This window comes from Palaemon carinicauda, chromosome 30 (assembly GCF_036898095.1).
Source record: "Palaemon carinicauda isolate YSFRI2023 chromosome 30, ASM3689809v2, whole genome shotgun sequence".
NCBI classification, from domain to species: domain Eukaryota; kingdom Metazoa; phylum Arthropoda; class Malacostraca; order Decapoda; family Palaemonidae; genus Palaemon; species Palaemon carinicauda.
This window is the reverse complement of record NC_090754.1, coordinates 86,686,813-86,707,354: the sequence shown is the minus strand read 5'-3', so window position 1 is coordinate 86,707,354 and position 20,542 is coordinate 86,686,813. Positions and strand designations below refer to the sequence as shown.

Genomic DNA, 20,542 nt, shown 5'->3' with positions numbered 1-20,542 from the left:
AAGGAGGGAGGGAGAATAATGGCGCTCGTGCGAGGGACGGAGGGAGGGAGGGAGGGAGGGAGAATAATGGCAGGAGGGAGAATAATGGCAGGAGGGAGAATAATGGCGGGCGGGCGGGCGGGCGGGCGGGAGGGAGGGAGGGAGAATAATGGCGCTCGCGCGAGGGAGGGAGGGAGAATAATGGCGCTCGCGGGAGGGAGGGAGGGAGGGAGGGAGGGAGGGAGGGAGAATAATGGCGCTCGCGCGAGGGAGGGAGGGAGGGAGGGAGGGAGGGAGAATAATGGCGCTCGCGCGAGGGAGGGAGGGAGGGAGAATAATGGCGCTCGCGCGAGGGAGGGAGGGAGGGAGGGAGAATAATGGCACTCGCGCGAGGGAGGGAGGGAGGGAGGGAGAATAATGGCACTCGCGCGAGGGAGGGAGGGAGAATAATGGCACTCGCGCGAGGGAGGGAGGGAGGGAGGGAGGGAGGGAGGGAGGGAGGGAGGGAGGGAGGGAGGGAGAATAATGGCACTCGCGCGAGGGAGGGAGGGAGGGAGAATAATGGCACTCGCGCGAGGGAGGGAGGGAGGGAGGGAGGGAGAATAATGGCACTTGCGCGAGGGAGGGAGAATAATGGCACTCGCGCGAGGGAGGGAGGGAGGGAGAATAATGGCACTCGGGCGAGGGAGGGAGGGAGGGAGAATAATGGCACTCGCGCGAAGGAGGGAGGGAGAATAATGGCACTCGCGCGAGGGAGGGCGGGAGAATAATGGCGCTCGCTCGAGGGAGGGAGGGAGGGAGGGAGGGAAAATAATGGCGGGAGGGAGGGAGGGAGGGAAAATAATGGCGGGAGGGAGGGAGGGAGGGAAAATAATGGCGGGAGGAAGGGAAAATAATGGTGGGAGGGAGGGAGGGAGAATAATGGCGGGAGGGAGGGAGGGAGAATAATGGCGCTCGCTCGAGAGAGGGAGGGAGAATAATTGCGGGAGGAAGAATAATGGTGGGAGGGAGAATAATGGCGGGAGGGAGGGAGAATAATGGCGGGAGGGAGGGAGAATAATGGCGGGAGGGAGAATAATGGCGGGAGGGAGAATAATGGCAAGAGGGAGAATAATGGCAAGAGGGAGAATAATGGCAAGAGGGAGAATAATAGCAAGAGGGAGAATAATGGCGCTCGCGCGAGGGAGGGAGGGAGAATAATGGCGCTCGCGCGAGGGAGGGAGGGAGAATAATGGCGCTCGCGCGAGGGAGGGAGGGAGAATAATGGCGCTCGCGCGAGGGAGGGAGGGAGGGAGGGAGAATAATGGCGCTCGCGCGAGGGAGGGAGGGAGGGAGGGAGAATAATGGCGCTCGCGCGAGGGAGGGAGGGAGGGAGAATAATGGCGCTCGCGCGAGGGAGGGAGAATAATGGCGCTCGCGCGAGGGAGGGAGAATAATGGCGCTCGCGCGAGGGAGGGAGGGAGAATATTGGCGGGAGGGAGAATATTGGCGGGAGGGAGAATATTGGCGGGAGGGAGGGAGAATAATGGCGGGAGGGAGGGAGAATAATGGCGGGAGGGAGGAGGGAGGGAGAATAATGGCGGGAGGGAGGAGGGAGGGAGAATAATGGCGGGAGGGAGGAGGGAGGGAGGGAGGGAGAATAATGGCGTGAGGGAGGGAGGGAGAATAATGGCGCGAGGGAGGGAGGGAGAATAATGGCGCGAAGGAGGGAGGGAGAATAATGGCGCGAAGGAGGGAGGGAGAATAATGGCGGGAGGGAGAATAATGGCGCTCGCGCGAGGGAGGGAGGGAGGGAGAATAATGGCGCTCGCGCGAGGGAGGGAGGGAGGGAGAATAATGGCGCTCGCGCGAGGGAGGGAGGGAGGGAGAATAATGGCGCTCGCGCGAGGGAGGGAGGGAGGGAGAATAATGGCGCTCGCGCGAGGGAGGGAGGGAGAATAATGGCGCTCGCGCGAGGGACGGAGGGAGGGAGAATAATGGCGCTCGCGCGAGGGGAGGGAGGGAGAATAATGGCGCGAAGGAGGGAGGGAGAATAATGGCGCGAAAGAGGGAGGGAGAATAATGGCGCTAAGGAGGGAGGGGGAATAATGGCGCGAAGGAGGGGGGGGAATAATGGCGCGAGGGAGGGGGGGGAATAATGGCGCGAGGGAGGGGGGGGGAATAATGGCGCGAGGGAGGGGGGGAATAATGGCGCGAGGGAGGGGGGGAATAATGGCGCGAGGGAGGGAGAATAATGGCGCGAGGGAGGGAGAATAATGGCGCGAGGGAGGGAGAATAATGGCGCTCGAGCGAGGGAGGGAGAATATTGGCGCTCGTGCGAGGGAGGGAGAATATTGGCGGCTCGCGCGAGGGAGGGAGAATAATGGCGCTCGCGCGAGGGAGGGAGAATAATGGCGCTCGCGCGAGGGAGGGAGGGAGAATAATGGCGGGAGGGAGAATAATGGCGGGAGGGAGAATAATGGCGGGAGGGAGAATAATGGCGGGAGGGAGGGAGGGAGGGAGGGAGAATAATGGCGGGAGGGAGGGAGGGCGAATAATGGCGGGAGGGAGAATGATGGCGGGGGGGAGGGAGGGAGAATAATGGAGGGAGAATAATGGCGGGAGGGAGGGAAGGAGAATAATGGCGGGAGGGAGGGAGGGAGAATAATGGCGGGAGGGAGGGAGGGAGAATAATGGCGCTAGCGCGAGGGAGGGAGGGAGAATAATGGCGGGAGGGAGGGAGGGAGAATAATGGCGGGAGGGAGGGAGAGAGAATAATGGCGCTCGCGGGAGGGAGGGAGGGAGGGAGAATAATGGCGCTCGCGGGAGGGAGGGAGGGAGAATAATGGCGCTCGCGGGAGGGAGGGAGGGAGAATAATGGCGCTCGCGCGAGGGAGGGAGAATAATGGCGCTCGCGCGAGGGAGGGAGAATAATGACGCAGGGCGCGCAGGAGATCGTTGGCGCATGTGCACATGAGGGCGCGCATGGCGTGTGGTGGAGCTATGCTCTTGCTGGCACTTATGCGCACATTGGCGCTTAAGCACCTGATGATGCCCTGTGTTGGGGCGAGTAGGATGATCAGCGCGCTGTAGTGATGGGGCCTGACGAGCTACTGATAAGCGCTGGTCAGGTTTCATGGGCGCGTAAACTGTTGGGGCGCAATACAGTAGCACGTTCAGGTGGAGCCTTGTTAGGCCCATGCAGGAACGGCGACGGCAGGTCTGACAGGTGGAAGGTCGACGTGTCCTTTAAAAGGACGACCTTCCACCGAAGGAGATCGCGAACGATCTGCAGAGAGGTCCAGGACCAATATAGGTGTAGTGATGGATGATCGGTCAAGATGCTCGTCTGCGGGGGACTGCATCGAAGATGTTAAACCAAAGAGGCGCCTCCTCACCGCAGGTGAAGGAAGGCCTCTATGGCGAAGAGGAAGGCGAGCCTTCCGACGGATGTACCCTCTGGGGGCCGTTGGATCAGCAAGCTGGCCTTCAGCAGTTCTCTAAAGAGGAGTCTCTGTAAATGAACTCCCCCAAGGGAAAGAAACACTAGCAGGAGAGACTGACGATGGACTTAGTTTCCCCCTCGTAAGATGATCAGGAACGGGGAAAACTAAGCCATCAGCTACCGTAGAGTCTGCAGTGGAAGAGAAGATGGGTGAAACCGCATTAGATACCTCTGAGACCACAACGACCACAACGTCGACAAAGAAAGAGGATCAACCTCTGATGGTGATGACGATTGCTTGACAGCAGCACCCGGGAGGATATAATCAAGCAAAACCTCCTTGGAGGGCGAACCCGTAAACCCCAAGGAGGACCAAATCTGAAAAAGGGAAGTTAGTGACATGTCCTCCCCCAGGGGGAGAGGTGGAGCTGCTTCGCTAGGGGAAGAAATCTCATCTCTCGAGACCCGAGGTTGGTTAGAAATAATTTGGTCTACGCTACCACTCGACGGTCTCTCGAAAGAGACCGACCGAGTGGGAGCTTCGCAGGAGGTTTGGGCAACGGAAGAAGAGGCCTTGGGTTTTTCTTCCTTCGAAGCAACCTTCGAAGGAGAAATATCCCGCTTGGACTACTACTTCCGTCGTCGCGAAAACCTCTCCCACAGGGATGCAGACCACTCCCTTCACTCACTACTCACTACACTTGTTAACACTATCACACCGTTGGCCCCTACAAGAAGGACAAAGAGCGTGAGATTAGTCAAGACCGCCGACATGAATGTTTCACAGGGGCGGTAGGGAAAACTAGGACAGGTGCGCATGGTCGCAGAGGATCTCTTCCCGTACATAGTAACTAGAAAAAGAAAGAACCGAAAGCGTTAATGGCTGCCAATATGACGGAGAGGATGAGAGCGGACACGTCCAACCACCATCCGAGCCGAAAGCAAAGTGAGCTCAATCACAGGTGTGTGATTCGGAGTGGTAGAAAGCTACCCTCCCTACCCCCGCTAACTAGCGTTGTGGGTAGTTGACCTTCGTTAAAAATTAATGCCTCGTCATTTCAGCTACGCAGAAAGTAATACCCCTATTAAATAGCGTGGTTTGTATTCCAGTTACAGAACAAATAGCTTTATATGCACTTTGACCTTCGTTAAAAATTAATGCCTCGTCATTTCAGCTACGCAGAAAGTAATACCCCTATTAAATAGCGTGGTTTGTATTCCAGTTACAGAACAAATAGCTTTATATGCACTGACTTTGCGAAGATTAAGAGATAATAGAATACCTGCTACTAGACTGAGTAAAATTTAATAGCTTCGATAATTAAATTCACGGCTACCAGAAATAAATACACTTTGATAAACTTAAAAGAAACTGGTAATATCATTGTTGTAAAAATCATTACTAGTTATTTACTGTAAATTAACTTTTTTTTTTTTTATCTTCAGTAAGTGACTGCTATTGAATCTATGGAATATACATCGAGTGGCTCATTGTAACACACAGCCCCTCAAAGTCTCAAAAACTCTGGTAAATTGAGTTTTTCAAAATGGTTGTAGTACTGTAATGAATCTTTGTATACTGGTACTTTAATAATCCATAAAAGTTTGATGATAGAGAGGCCGCTTCAACTGAGATGATTCGCCAGGTCTCCTTTTGATATCAGAAATTTGTCTTCTTCAGAAACTTTCTGGAACTTTTACTGTAGTAAATCCCAGATTATTTGCTGCTGATTTTCATCCTTATGTCATTTTTTGGGTTAATTTTCTGTTTTGAGTAGGAGGCTATTATTAATTCTTTTTCTTTTCATGATTCTGGTCTGAAAAATAAAATGTGTTAACTGTACAGATATACCTTTTATTTAAATATTCTACTGTATACTTCAATATGAAGCTTATACTTTTATTTATTAAAAGATTCTGCATGATAAAATATAAAAAACAAAATATCCTAAGCTATTAAAAAAAATAGGGGAAATAGTGACTAGACTTGTCCATGACATTTATGATAGCATATATTACAACTGAAAATATATTTGAACTTCCACATTGTTCAATTTTCTTCAATACATACTCGATAAACCATAATTCCCAGAAAAAAATATTCTACCTTACATCAGAGAGGATACCCGGTCAAATGCACACAATACTCAAAAAATTAATAAAAAGGTACTGTATGTATAAATTCTGAGCAAAAATATGATTTACTGACAGAGTTTTAGGAATATAATATTACTTACTATGAGATTCAGGGCCTCTGTAACAAGGTTTTTTCGCAATAACTTTTTTTCTATGAATTTCATAAATATAACGCTTATTCAGAATGCACATTATATCTACACATAAATTTTGACTATATTCTGCATTACGTAGGTTGAATAAATTTGGTACTTTATTAAGTAAAAGTGACGATTTTTGAAGACGGGCCAACTTACTCAGAGAAAAGGTTTCGAACGCACTCGTTACGTAACTTATGACGGCATTTCTTCTCTCTTTCTCGATCGATGATTGGTTATACGTAACGAAGGCTATACCTCTGCCAACAATAACACAAAATTGTAAATAAAAGCAAAGCAGTACACCTTTATGAACTCTGAAACCTCTCCACTGAGAATTGTCATAATGAACAAACGAACAAAATATGTTAATAAATACAAAAACACTTCGATTATTAGTCTAACTCCCAGAATAAGTTTCCTAAGAAATTACAGTCTACTTTATAGGTCACAATCAGATTGACAAAGTGTATGGAATAGTTGGTAATTTTCAAAAACGTAGTAGACCAGCTTGATTTGATAACTGCTATATCCAATGTCCAGTAATTTTTATTTATTGTCTATCTACCTACGTATTTACTGTAAAAAAGAAAAAAATAAATAAATAACTGGTACCATATTTTGGCTTTAACCCTTCACCAGTAATTATTGTCAGAATGATGACTTCACGAGGCTCCACCCACTTTGGCCTCGTTGTAATTCAAGATAACACTGAAGGCTATCATGGGCATTGTTGGATCAGAAAATTTAAATTCTGGCTATAAAAACTAATTTTTCGAGTAGTTGTAAAAAGTGGTAAATGATCCACAAGGATCCCAGCAGTTGGCCTAAACGTTTAATTCATGTATAGTACTGTTACGGCACTACTGCTACAGTACAGTAGTATTACTACGCTAGCACAAATACCCCACCCACATTTATGTATCGTTCCGCCATTCATAAAGTCTTTGTCATGTTTTTTCACTGTGCATTAATCCATGGCCTCCTCAGAAATTAAGTTTAACTTTAGATGATAGGTTATTTCATTAAGCTGACAAATTATGGCAACTGGGTATGTTATTGCCGATGTTGAAGCTAAAGATAAAGTATGGTATCATTCCTTCATTGCATTATCATCTTTACTACTATTTGTTTTGCTACATGTAGTAATTATTTTAAAGGATAAATGAATTATGTTCACTTCACTTCTATAAATTCCCATTAGATGTACAAATAAAACTCCTAAAACTATTCAGGATTTATTTATAAAATGCAGTCATGCCCAAAACATAGCTAACACGGTTGGTCTGATGGAGATTTTAGCACAAAAATCTTATTTTAACAAAAATAGTTATATAAAGACTGTTTACATACAATCCCTCTCTTTCTCTCTCTTTTGGTGGCATAGTGAATAGTTAATAGAAATGTTCAAAAGCCTGAATGACATTACAAGTATTATAATCCTGTTACGCTAAATACAAATCAGACTATAAACATTGGATTTAAACTAGAAACTGAATAATTACCTATTCAGGCTATAGTAAATATGGCCACGGGCTTTCTCTTGACTGTATAAAGTTGCAAGTCGTAAGACAAATGCAGTTTTGCAACCACGGGGGCAAATCCAAATCCTGTTGGCCATTCTTGACTGTTATGGGTTTCAGAGCCGATGGAATAAGTTGAATGGGTGTCTGGTGGATGGGCGGGGCAAAATTTTGTCAAAAGGTGTTTACATTGCTTACGTAGTGAATGTTTTCGACTCTTGGCTCGTTATCACTGGCCATGGCGTCGGCTAGATCATTTTTACTCTATAAAAATTGAAACTATCGGGTTTAGGTTATTGATAATGCTGACAAAATTTGTGTGTGGTTGTAAAATATACATATGTCAACTTTCAGCTACATCCGATGCTTTGATAAGGAGCAAAGTCCAAAAAACCGTGTTACAGAGGCCCTGAATCTCATAGTAGTATTCAAGGATACAGTATTAAGTAAATGAATAATTATTATGTTTTTTTTTTACTCTCCTAAACATCAGTAAAGAAATTACCAACAATTTCCTAAATTTATCAAGCAAATGTAACTGAAATGACACTAAATTTTCAACATCATTAACAGAACACGATGAGGAGTAGCAACAATGTCAGAATCGAGAACATCACAGACAAATAACTTTACTGCCATGGTCAAGTGTTCACAGTTCAGACAAAGAACAGCAACACTAGATTACAAAATAACAAGTTTACTAAAGACATCTGGGTGCTAGTATTTCAGCTTCATCCATCATAAATCTCTCCATGGTTATAAAAGATTATATTATCTCTAAAAGATCATGAAATTTGGGTAAAGATTGATTCTTAGCAATACAGTAGGCTACTGGAGTGCATTAAAATCTTCAGATAGCTTTCCATTCTAGTCTATCAACTTTACCTTTTTAAACACTTCCTTGTTTTGGGAAAGCATAGCAACAATTAATGTGTCAGCCTGGAGATTGCCACTCTATATTTTCCTTTTAATTCTTCTGCACACTGTGGATTGGATTTCTGAATTTGGGCTCCTATAGTGCAGTGTTGGGGCCTATGAGGCCATAAATATAAGTAAATTTAGAGGGAAAACCCTTCAGTTAAAAGGGTAGAAGTGGGAAAACGGAAAGGAAGCCATAATAGAAGTAAGGTAGAAGGATATACTGTACTGTATAGAAAGCACAGCTAGCAACAAAGGGAATGCTGCCAAGACCCTTAAGTAATGCCCAAGTACCAAATATGAGATGCTGTGATGGCATTAATGCCCCTACGGGAATCCTTCCCACAGCAACTGTACTATACTTCATTGGCCTGGAAATGATCAAGTAACTCCTAAGTACAAAGTACAAATGATGTGAGTAGCAGAGTGTAGACACTGTTTTTCAACTTTGCCTTGTTAATGAGGGAGTTGGTTTTAGTTTTCAGGCTTCTGATATCACCACCACTCTTTGTCTTGCAACTAGGCTTGCCCGTTCGTACTCTAGTCAAGTGGACACACTAACTATAGAAATCAGTCTCCTTTATACTGAGATAACAAAAAAGCTGGAGAATACAGCAGTTAAAACTCTTATAACAAAGTGTAAACAGGTGGCCAGTAATTACCTGGTCAGGAGCGAGGAAGCCCCGTAACTTTGCAAGTTCACCGAGTAGTCACTTTGATTGCAGCTGGAATTTTCTAAGGTTGGCACAGGTGGGAAAGTATGAATAAAGGACTCAGGTTAGTATACTGTTTGTATATGAATCATCTCTGAATTTGTCATTTGTTCCCCTACAAATACAAACTTACGTCCTTTACATACTCATTCTTAGGCAGGGAAAGACCACGTTCCACTGGCTGGAAAACTAATCCCGGGATTCCTAAACTTGGCCATGGTAAGTAGTGAAAATTCAAATTCCTTATACCTCATGCATTATGTATGTATGTGTTTTCCTAGTTTCAACCAACGTGCTTGGTTCACACCCTGTTACATATATATACTGTGACGGGCCGAGAGAAGGTTGTAACTCAAAGACAGGATGAAAGCAACTGAGTGAGTTTATTATAGAACACACTCCTTTATATACAAAAACTCAATGCAACAGGAAATTTAATGTTCAAAACCGACACCGTTACCAGTGAGAAAAACAGGCATGTTTACTCAGGTTCTTTTTAGTGCGAGGGAAGAGCAAAGATACAAGCATAATATATACACAAAATGAACTATGTAAGATCGTGTGACCCATGGTTGGTACAATACTGTCGTATTGTAACGAGTTTGCCTGGTTACTACACACCCCCTCTTACGGAGTGTGTGGTATGACACTTCTATTTAATAGAAGAGCTACTAGTAAGGTAGGGCTTCCCTGCAAATTAATTGATTCCAGGTAACAGAGTTCTAATGCTGGGCCCCAATAAAAGTGATGATGATAATGATAGTATGGGACCATTCAATCTTAATTTTCATCCCAGTCTAAAGTGTAACCTCCATACTCGAACCGATGTTAAGTCCAGTAAAAGTAGCCGAGGCAGCAATACCACCTGCTGCATAGCTACAACAGGTCCTAAAAAAAGTTTCTAGGGACCTGTGGGTATATTACAACAGGTAATGGGCAGTAAACATCATCTGATGTTTCTACATGCCTGCCTGGAATACTCACGGCACAAAGATTCTTATGAAATAACATTCGTAACTATTCCAAACCATGAGTTTTTACCCTGAGCTCTGTCCAAAGCAGGAGGTGAGAAGGGCAAATGGGTAGAGTCAATAACGTCTTACAGCCAGAAGATCATATTTAGTATTCTCATTCTACTCTCTCCTCGTATTGAGGAAGAGGAGCTGTGAGGGAGGTTGAATTGTTTGTGTATGTTTAAGATGGCAAACAAGCACCCTTACAAACCCCAGAAGTAGCTAATCATGATCATCATTTAAATCTATATGGTTTGCAATCTAGGATGAAGGAATTCTGTTATCGAGAAGAAATGGATTCCGAGTTTTGGCTAGAAGCTCAGGAACAAAAGGAAACGAGACGTCCCCATAGTCTGGTACGAGTGATGTTAAAGGAGAGATCATTAAGTTTGCCAACTCATTTGTTGGTGGCTAAGGCAAGCAAGAAAGGAATTTTGATGTAGGAAAGATCTATTTTTGGGTGATATAGCCATGTCGTCCTGATGGAAAGTTCCTTTTGGGAACTTCTACAGTATGACATTCGTAGATAATTTGTATTTTTCCTAACGATACAAACCTTAGCTATTTACATAGGGTATTAGTTTCAGCGTAGCTGAAATGGCGAGCCATTAGATTTTTAACGAGGGTTAACTACCCCCTTGCTAGTTAGCGAGGGGGTAGGAGAGGGGTAGCTAGCTACCCCTCCCCCCTCACACACCGGTGCACCGATTCACTTCGCTTAGAGGTAGGACTTCACAGGGGACAGGGCTGGCGGGCAAGTATGTGTAAATAGCCAAGGTTTGTATGGTTAGGAAAAATACAAATTATCTACCAATTTGTCATTTGTTCCATAACCGAAATACAAACCACGCTATTTACAAGGGGCGACTCAACCCTTAGGTAGGGTGGTAAGTCCCAGCCTTACTGGCTTTGGCTTTGCCCGGGGACTCAAAATCCGAGTGTGTAGCACTCGAGATAGAGTCCCTGCACCTGTGTGTGAAGGAATGAAGTGTGACTCATCCTAGGAAGTTGACCTGGAATCCTTTAAATGGAATTCTAGGATAGGACGTTCCCAATACCACCTCGTCAGGGTATGGGGGACGCGACAGTAGCATCTTAATACTAGGAGCACAAGGAAGCATGGTTTACCTGCAGAGGTTTGAGGTTAGCTGTGCAGAGAACCCAGGATGCTGCTTTCCCCGAGAGAGGGGAGGATGAGGAAAAGAATAAGGGCCAGGCATATCTTTTCATTCATGCAGACTAAAACCAGGTAACAATGCCCTCAACCTTCTGCTGCTTGTCCATTAAGGAGCCTGAGGTTTAAACCAGCTGTTGTGCAGCCACCACAGGGCCGATGGAGAACGTATCAAGCCTCCTGTGGGTCACGTCCTGTGGGTCACGTCCTGCAGGTAGTGGGTTGTGAAGGTCGTTTGATGCTTCCAAACCCCTGCTTGTAGAACCTGCGTCACTGAGTAGTTTCTCTTAAATGCCAGGGACGTAGCGATTCCTCTGATATCATGTGCTCTAGGGCTACGTGACGGAGGAGGGTCTGGATTCAGGGAATGGTGGATAACCCTGCGAATCCATGCTGAGATAGTGTTCTTAGTGACCCTCCTCTTCGTCCTTCCTGTGCTCACAAACAATGCTTGCACTCTAGGATGAATTGCAGCTGTTCTCTTAAGATAGAGCCTCAGACTCCTTACTGGGCACAGTAGGAGATGGTCTGGGTCATCTGTTACAGAACGGAGATTCAAAATCCGAAAAGAGTCGAACCGGGGGTCGGCACTCCTGGATTTCGAGTCTTAGCCACAAACTCAGGGACGAACCTGAACGTTACCTCTACCCATCCCTTTGAATGGGCGATGTCATATGAGAGACCATGAATTTTGCCGACTTGCTTGGCCGATGCTAAAGCAAGTAAGAACACCGTCTTCCAAGTCAGGTGGCGATCAGAAGCCTGGCGTAATGGTTCAAACGGAGGTCTCCTAAGAGACCTGAGGCTCGAACCATGCTCCCTGGAGGAGGTCACACTTCCAACTGAGGGCAGGTAAGTTCATAACTTCGTATGAGTAGTTCCAGCGAGGAGGAAATGTCCATTCCTTTTAGCCTGAAGGCAAGACTTAAGGCTGAGTGATAGCCTTTCACTGCCGAGACTGAAAGGCGCATCTCTTCCCGCAAATACACGAGAAACTCCGCTATTGCTGGAATAGTGGCATCGAGAGGAGAGATACCCCTTCCACGACACCAACCACAGAAGACTCTCCAACTCGCCAAGGTTGACTACTGCGGATGACTTTCGCAGGTGTCGAGACATCCTTTCCGCAACTGAGGAGATTTTGGATAGTCTCCAGGCGTGAGGCCGCAGTGAAGCTACGGCTTGTAGATGTTGGAGTGTGGTTGTTTGAGTAGCTCGTGGAGGAGGGAGTCCTCTCGGGAGTTCCGTCAGGAGCTGCAGAAGGTCCAAGACCCACTCTGCGTGATGCCATAGCGGAGCTACTAAGGTCATTGACAGGTCGATCGATATTCTGGTCTTGATGAGCACCCTACTCATCAGACAGAACGGTGGAAAGGCGTAACCGCCGAGGTTGACCCACCGTTGTTGGAAGGAATCTTGCCAGAGTGCCTTGGGGTCCGGGACTGGGAAACATTACAGCGGAAGCTTGAAATTCAAGGTTGTCGCGAACGGATCCACCGTCGGGGAACACCACAAAGTCAGAACTTTGTTGGCTACTAGAGGATACAAAGACCACTCGGTACTCACTATCTTGGATCCCCTGCTCAGACTGTCGGCGAGCACATTCCTTTTGCCCGGAATGAAGCGAGCCGATAGTGGAAACGAGTGGACTTCGGTCCAGGTCAGTATCTTTACTGCAAGATGGGATAACTGTTGTGAAAAGGTACCTCCCTGCTTGATGATGTAACCCACTACCGAGGTATTGTCGCTCCTCACCACCACGGAGTGACCCGCCAGGTACTGTTGGAATTGTTGAAGTGCCAGAAATACGGCCTTCATCTCTAGCAGGTTTATGTGGAGGCACTTTGTGATTCTCACCATAGGCCTGAGGTCCTGTGGTTCAGAACGTGGGCCCCCGACCCTTCTTTTGAGGCGTCCGAGAACAGTATCAAATCCTGGGGGAGGTGGAGAAGATCCACTCCCTTTCAGAGGTTTTCGTCTGTCACCCACCACTTGAAGGTCCGTCCGTTCCGCAGGACCCATAGGGAACAAAACGTCCGGGGAATCGTGACCTTGATTCCACCGGGACTTGGGCCGCCATTGCAGGGATCTCATCCTGAGGCGCCCAATTGGAACTAGACTGGCCAGGGAGGAAAGGTGACCGAGAAGACGTAACCATGATTGGGCTGGGAGTTCTTCTTATCTGAGGAAAGGATCTGCGACCCTCCTCAGCCTTGCTATCCTGTGTGGAGATTGGTGTCCAAGATCATGCCAAGATATACCAGTCGTTGAGATGAAGGCAGAGAAGACTTCTCGAGATTTACCATGATCCCTAGATCTTGGCAAAGTCTCAGAAGCTTGTCCCGGTGTCGAAGAAGGGTCGACTCCGAGTCAGCCAGGATCAGCCAGTTGTCCAGATAGCGGAGGAGACGGATGCCTATCCTGTGTGCCCACGAAGAGATCAGGGTGAACACTCGGGTGAATACCTGAGGTGCTGTGGAGACCGAAACACAGCACCTCGAACTGGTAGATCCTGTTGTCTAGCCTGAATCTTAAGTACTTCCTTGAAGACGGATGGATTGGGGTCTGGAAGTACGCGTCCTTCCGATCCAGTGTACACATGAAGTCTTGTGGTCTCACTGCAAGTCTGACCGTGTCTGCTGTCTCCATGCTGAACGGAGTTTGTTTGACAAACCTGTTCAGAGCTGAGAGGTCGATGGCTGGTCTCCCGCCCCCAGACGCCTTCTTTACAAGAAAGAGTCGACTGAAGAAGCCTGGGGAACCGTCGACGATCTCTTGGAGAGCATCCTTCTTTAGCATGGTCTCGACTTCTGGCCGTAGGGCTAGCCCCTTTGCCAATCCCATGGCATAGGAGCACAACGACACTGGATTCGCTGTCAGGGGAGGTAGAGATGTTGTGAACGGGACACGATATCCCTGACTGATTACGGAAATCGTCCAGGAATCAGCCCAGAGTTGCTGCCACCTGAATGCGCAACTTTGTAAGCATCGCTCCACTAGTGGACATGCAGGGGAATTGCCAATCCTAGCGTTTGCGGCCTCGGCCACTGCCTCTAGGATTCTTGCCACCCTTGGCTTTCTGCCCTTCTTGTCTTTGACAGGATAGGGCTGCTGTTTGGACACCATCGTCTTTGCTGCCACCACCAATTTCGTCGTCTTGGACGGGTGAGGTTATTGAGGTGCTGGCGGTCTGTAGCGCTTCGTTGTGAGAGCCCTTTGGAGGAGAGAATCCTAATTGGATTTCCTCCACCTCCCAGCTGCCTGTTCCACATCTTTGGGCTCAAACAGACTCTTTCCCATAAGGGAGTGTGTCTGAGCTGGCCGACTTCGAAGGCCGGGACCTTCGAAAGGAACCTTTCTGCCACCGCATCACGTCCTTTCAAGATCGAATTGGCCCACAAGTTCGAGGCTTGGTGGGCCAGAACTCAATGGTGCGGGCGCCCGAAAGGAGGAAGGTCTCCAGTGCCTTCCTGGTACTTTCTTCGGACCGATCCTCGGATCGCAACAGGATGCCAAGAGACCCAAACCAGACATCCAGCCACGAAGTAGTCTGCATGGAGCACTTCGCGACCTTCTCCTAGCTTTGGATCTCTGTCGCCAAGGAAGTTACTTGCCGGCTAGTCTCTCTCTCGAGAGGGACTCCCTTGGTAAGCTCTTCCGCAGAGTGCAACGGAGGAGCTAAGCCAGACTCCTCCATGATCTCAAATACCTCCTCTGGTGGAGGTGGGAGGAGCTTGTTGCCAGTAGTGGAACGGCTGGAGGAGGCGAGCTCGGAGAGCTGGCCCTCAACCTTGCCCCTACGTACTTTTCGCCCCGTGGGACCAGGGCAAAATCGTCTTTAACATGGTCTGGACTTCTGCCTGAAGGGCCTGCCTCCTTGCTGATCCCATGGCAAGGGAGCTCAATGACACTGGATTCATCGTCAGGGGAGGTAAAGATGTTGTAAACGGGACGCGATATCCCCGACTGATTACGAAAATCGTCCAGGAATCAGCCCCGAGTTGCTCCCACCTGTCTGCGCAACTCTGTAGGCATCCCCCCTCTGGTGGACGTGCAGGGGAGCTGCCAATCCTAGCGTTTGCAGCCTCGGCTGCCCCCTCTATGATTCTTCCCTCCCCTGGAGGACTTCTTGCCTTTCCTGTCCTTAACAGGAAAGGGCTTAGACACCAATGTCTTCGCTGCCGTTTCCGGTTTCGTGGTCTTGGTAGGATGGGGCTGCTGGGGTGCTGGAGGCTTATAGGGCTTGGATGTCAAAGCCCTATATAGGAGGGAGTCTTGGTGGAATTTCCTCCACCTCTCAGCAGCATGCTCCACGTCTTTAGGCTCAACAGGTTCATTCCCTCCACGGAAGAATGTCTGAGCCTACTTATCTCGGTGGTAGGGACCTTCTGATGGAACCTCTCAGCCACTGCATCCCGACGTTTCAGGATGGTATTCGCCCACAAGTTCGAGACGGTGGGCCAGAAACTCGATCTTGTGAGTGCCCAAGGGTAGAAAGGTCTCCATAGCTTTCCTGGTACGTTCTTTAGAGAAATCCTCCGAACGTACCAGGATACCTAAGGTCCCTAACCAGATATCCAGCCACGAAGTGGCCTGCATAGCAAAATTCGCAACCTTCTCCTGATTAAGGATCTCAGTCGCCGAGAATGAGACCTGCCGGTTGGAGTGTCTCTCAAGAGGAACTCTTCCAAAGAATGGTGAAGGGGAAGAGCTAAACAAGGCTCCTCTAAGACCTCAAAGTACCTCCTCTGCTGTACCCAAGGAGGTGGAAGAAGCTTGTTGCCGGCACTGGATCGGCTAAAGGAGGCTAGCTCAGAGAACTGAACGCGATCTTGTCCCTGGTACTCTTAACACCCTGAGACCAGGGCAAAGCCGCATTGGCCTTGGAGGGTTTGTGAGTCCCAAATACTCGGTGCAAGTCCGTGTCTTTGCCCTCTCGAGGAGGAATATCTGGGTCAGCAAACCCATTGAGTCCTCATAATGGTCAGAACCTGCCAAAATGCATGTTCTGACTCCTGTAGCTCTCCTCCGGATGGACTAGCAGCGAAGTCTCCAGTCCCCAAAGGCTCTTCTTGGGGAGACTTGCAGACGTTCTCCGAGTGACTAGCTGGCTCCGTTCTAAGTCTTGACGAGGATTTCGGTACTGTTTTGGAGTCCTTCGACTCCCTCCTGGGAGGGATGCAGGACTCCAACAACAATGGAGGCAGGCTCTTCTCCACCCCTGCCCAAGACGACTTTTCAGCGCGAGGTGGGGTTTCCCCCATTGATGCGATGGGGGAACGTCTCACCTCACGTGACTCCCCTGAGGACAAGTAATCCTCGTCTGAAAGGGAGGGAGAAAAAGTCTGGGGGGGCAGGGGGGCTGCCTCGAAGGCTTACGAGGAGACAGCTTAGTCCTCGGAGAAGTAACCGCGTCTGAAACTCCTCTTTTTCTCTCCCGGGGAGTAGACGCAGCCAAGGATTTGTGGCCTAATTCAGAGAGAACAGGCTTGAAAGCTTGCACAACCACTCTGATTAGTGCCCCAAACCAAGGCTACTAGCTGACGGCTGCACTGTCAGACACTCCCTCTGGAGGGACAGGGATCAACCGATCCCTGGGAGAAGTTTCTATAGGGGGGTTCGCCTGTAAAGAAAAAGAAGAAATGTCCCTGGACCTTTCTGGACCCTTCCCCCTACTGGCGAGCGCGCTGTTCTGCGCTTGCAGGGGTGGGAATTCGGCAATGGCGACCTAGCCATGCGTTGTCCTGCAGCCTCGCGCCCAGGGCTGCCACTCAATATTTTACTTTTCCCCTACAAGAGGAGTCCATTTTCCTCTACAAGAGGAGTCCATTTTCCCCTACACAATAATTTTAGACACCCTGCATATTTTTTTTTACTTTTTATTGCATTTTTGGGCCACTTTCAACTCAGGATATATATATATATATATATATATATATATATATATATATATATATATATATATATATATATATATATATTACATATATATATATATATATATATATATATATATATATATATCCTCCAAATACACAGTTATATACTAGTACATCTACTATTTGGAAATAAATACATCTAGTTGTTTTTCAGTTTATCTTTTTAATAACACGAATATAATTTGAAAAAATAAAACATCTCTGTTCTGACAACAAAAATAACCTTCTTTGGTATATTTATCAATAAAATAATCTTTGGCAGTATATGAAAGAACCTCATAGAAAATAAAAAGTGAGAAATGAGAAATGAATTAAAAGAAAAGTACTTTGGTCAGGAGGTAAATAACAGAAGCTCTGCATTTTTTACAGGAAGTCTTGAGAACTGTCATCAGCCTCAGCATGGATTCTATCAGTTTCAGTATATTTTTCCATATAATTTTTTCTAGCATTAGTGTACAGTTGTGTTAGCCTTGGAGTTACAACAACTTGAGCTGGGAATGTTTCTGAAGTCTTAATTATTGCTTCTAATGTGCGTACAGCCAAGGAACTCCTTAACTTTGTTTTATTAGCATTTAGTTTTGAGAAAGTTCTCTCTACTTCTGCCGTGCTTTGTGGCAAAGAGGTAATTTGAAGTATGAAAATGGCAATATCTTTATACTCTTCAAGGCTTCCCATACCTTGCCAAAACTCTACAATACTCTTTTTCTCCCATTCTCCTTTTTTTACATGATCATCTATTAAAAGAGATCGCCATTGTCGATCGATAGTGTTGATATTAGAAGTGATTCTTGGGAAACCTCTAGCAAGAACTGATCCTGATTTGATATCAGCACTGCCATCAAGTATCTTCACATGATTCACGTCTTTCAATGCATGGAGAGTTGGGTCAGAAATATCAATCCTTTGAATAATTTGTCGAACAGCTTCCCTACACCAATCCCTACACCTGCTCAGAAAACTCTCTTTCTCATGCGGAAGCATGGTCTTGACGGATTCAAGTGCCATCATGCCTGGATAAACTTCGTCAACTGGTAGCCATTGGGATTCATCATCAACATTAATATTGGATAGGCACTGAATCGGTTTTCTGAAGTTATGACACAGCATCTTCACAGTACGTTCAACTTCTGTCACAAGGCGATGGAGCTGAAATTTATTTGACTGGAAACTGACATTTAGTCCTGTCAAGTCTCCAAGGACGTAATCACAGAACTCTAATGTTGCCTTGGCGTAGGTAGTTCTTAATGCTTTATGTATTCTCTCTGCCTGAAGAGTTGAGCTTTTTTCATTTACCTCTGCAGTGAAGAAGAGAACAAGGGCTGGCCATTGTTCTAGAATTCGACTAACACATCGTGCCACAGATAACCATCGTGTTTGGCATGGCATCAGGATCTGGTGAGCATCAACATTCACAAATTTTTGGAATTCAGCAAAACTTTTTTGCCTATTGGGAGACATTTTAAAGTAATTGTAAATATCGTGTATTAATTGATCAGCTATCTTTGATAGAAATTTACTTGCATGCTATACAACAAGATGAAATGTATGACAGTAACATTTAAGAACAAACAAACCAGGTGCAGCCTTTTCCATTCTTGTTAAAAGAGAGTTGTTTGCTCCTTGCATAAGATTTTTCTCCGTCGGATGCATAGCTAATAACTTTGTCCCAGGGAAGATTATCTTTCTTGAGAGCACCCTCTAGGGATGCAAAGAGTCCAGCAGCATCGCCTTCTTTCACAGCAATAAGACGGTAGAATCGTTTTACTGGCTCTTCATTGGCATTCAGGAAACTGACATTAATACAGAAGACTTTGTTCATTGTGATGTCAGTAGCTTTGTCACACAATATGGAAAATCCTCTTGATGTTTTCAGTTCTTCAACAAGCTTCTCGTGGGCGTATTGAGACAAGCACTCAGTAAGTAGATATGTAGGCTACCTTTGGTAAGGTTGCAACTCATCTCCTTAATGGCCTTGGAGTCATCTGCAATATTATGTAATGTTGCTACAAGAGAATCTAAGAAGTTGAGAGAGATGTTTTTTCTTGCAATAAGAGCTACAGTGTTCAGTTCTGCCTTGATAATGGAAGAATTGCTGGTGACGACAAAAGATGTTAGGGAACGATTTTCTTGGCATGTCTTGGCTTGTTGTATATGAATCGTCGTTTTTGAGTGTTTGAGAAGTTCAGATTTTCCTGGTAATAGATCTTTAGCACTATATGAACAATATCCCTTTCCTGGATAGTGTCTTGATGCAGACAGCCATCCCTTTGCCCAACTCTCTTTTTCCCAGTTAGGGCGATAGTTTTGAAGCCGATATTTTTTTGCAGCTTCCTTTGGCATGCTGATCCTGAAAAAAAAATATCAAGTTATAAGAGTAAAGATAAATAATTGGATAAATAACATGTAGCCTTTAGCTGCATATAACAATACCGTCAAAGTAAATCGACGTAAGCACTGCTTAAGTTTGATGAAACTCATAAATAGCCTTTAGGCCTAGTAGCAAAACATATGGACTAGGGCTAGGTGCCACTTAAGTTTTGTCTTTACTTTGTTTATGAATAATATTTGAATTGAGAACTTTAGCTGCATATAACAATAACGTCAAAGTAAATTAACGTAAGCACTGCTTAAGTTTGATGAAACTCATAAATAGCCTTTAGGCCTAGTAGCAAACCCTATGGATTAGGGCTAGGTGCCACTTAAGTTTTGTCTTTACTTTGTTTATGAATAATATTTGAATTGAGAAATACAGTATGGCAAAATCCATCCTTAATTACAGAAAATAATATACGAACACATAAGAAAAAAGAAAAATAATATGCACTAAGTTCTATTGACATGTGACGTTATAAATGGAAAAAACAAAAATGAATTCACTTACAGTTCAGGTCACTGTCGATAAACGAAGAGGGTGAAGAATTGTAGATTCGTCTGTCTTGACTCTCGTCTCTTAGAAAATAACTCTTTATCTTCTTAGGAGCAGCAATTAAAAAGTGTACACTTCTTGGAGGATTAAGATTAATAAAGGCCAATGCGAATGGAAAAGTAGCAGAGTTCCAAAGGCAGGAAAAAAATCACGTGGATAGGGATATTTTGTGTTTGTTGGGATGCACAAAATCATCGATAGAGAAGACAGCAATTGATGAAATGAAATTTAATTAGTACCAAACAAAAGATCATAAAGTTTTTTATGCATTTATGCCAATAAAACATAACTTTAATTCTGATTTGAAGAGAAAATTCCAAGTATATAGGAAAATTATCTCCATAACAGGATGTCCTTCTATTGTTTTCTGTGATAGCATACTATCTAGAGTCCGAATAAAAGTTTCATTAATCCTACTGTAGACCGAAATAATCCCTTGCTTTACCAAATATATAGATAGGGCCTTGACTTTCTAATCCGGGCCTAGGAGGGCCAAACATCCTGCTTTAGGAAGGACAATCCTGTTTCTGACCATTCTGTCCTTTCCTTTGTCCTGCTTCACCTTGGGAAGGACGCTAATTTGTCATACTTTTTGAGTCTAAAAATATATTGATACTAAAATATAAATAAATACAAATACATTTACCTTTTCTTTTTTTT

At 45.9% G+C, this 20,542-nt stretch overlaps 1 long non-coding RNA gene across 1 annotated transcript in view; it reads right to left on the bottom strand.

The window, feature by feature from the left end:
* Positions 1-4,849: 4,849 nt before the first annotated feature.
* The window catches only part of LOC137623860 (uncharacterized), a 49,530-nt gene continuing 33,837 nt past the window's right edge, over positions 4,850-20,542 (bottom strand). The window contains exon 3 of the long non-coding RNA XR_011040656.1: positions 4,850-5,220. This is a non-coding gene — a long non-coding RNA (uncharacterized lncRNA). The remainder of the gene's footprint in view (positions 5,221-20,542) is intronic.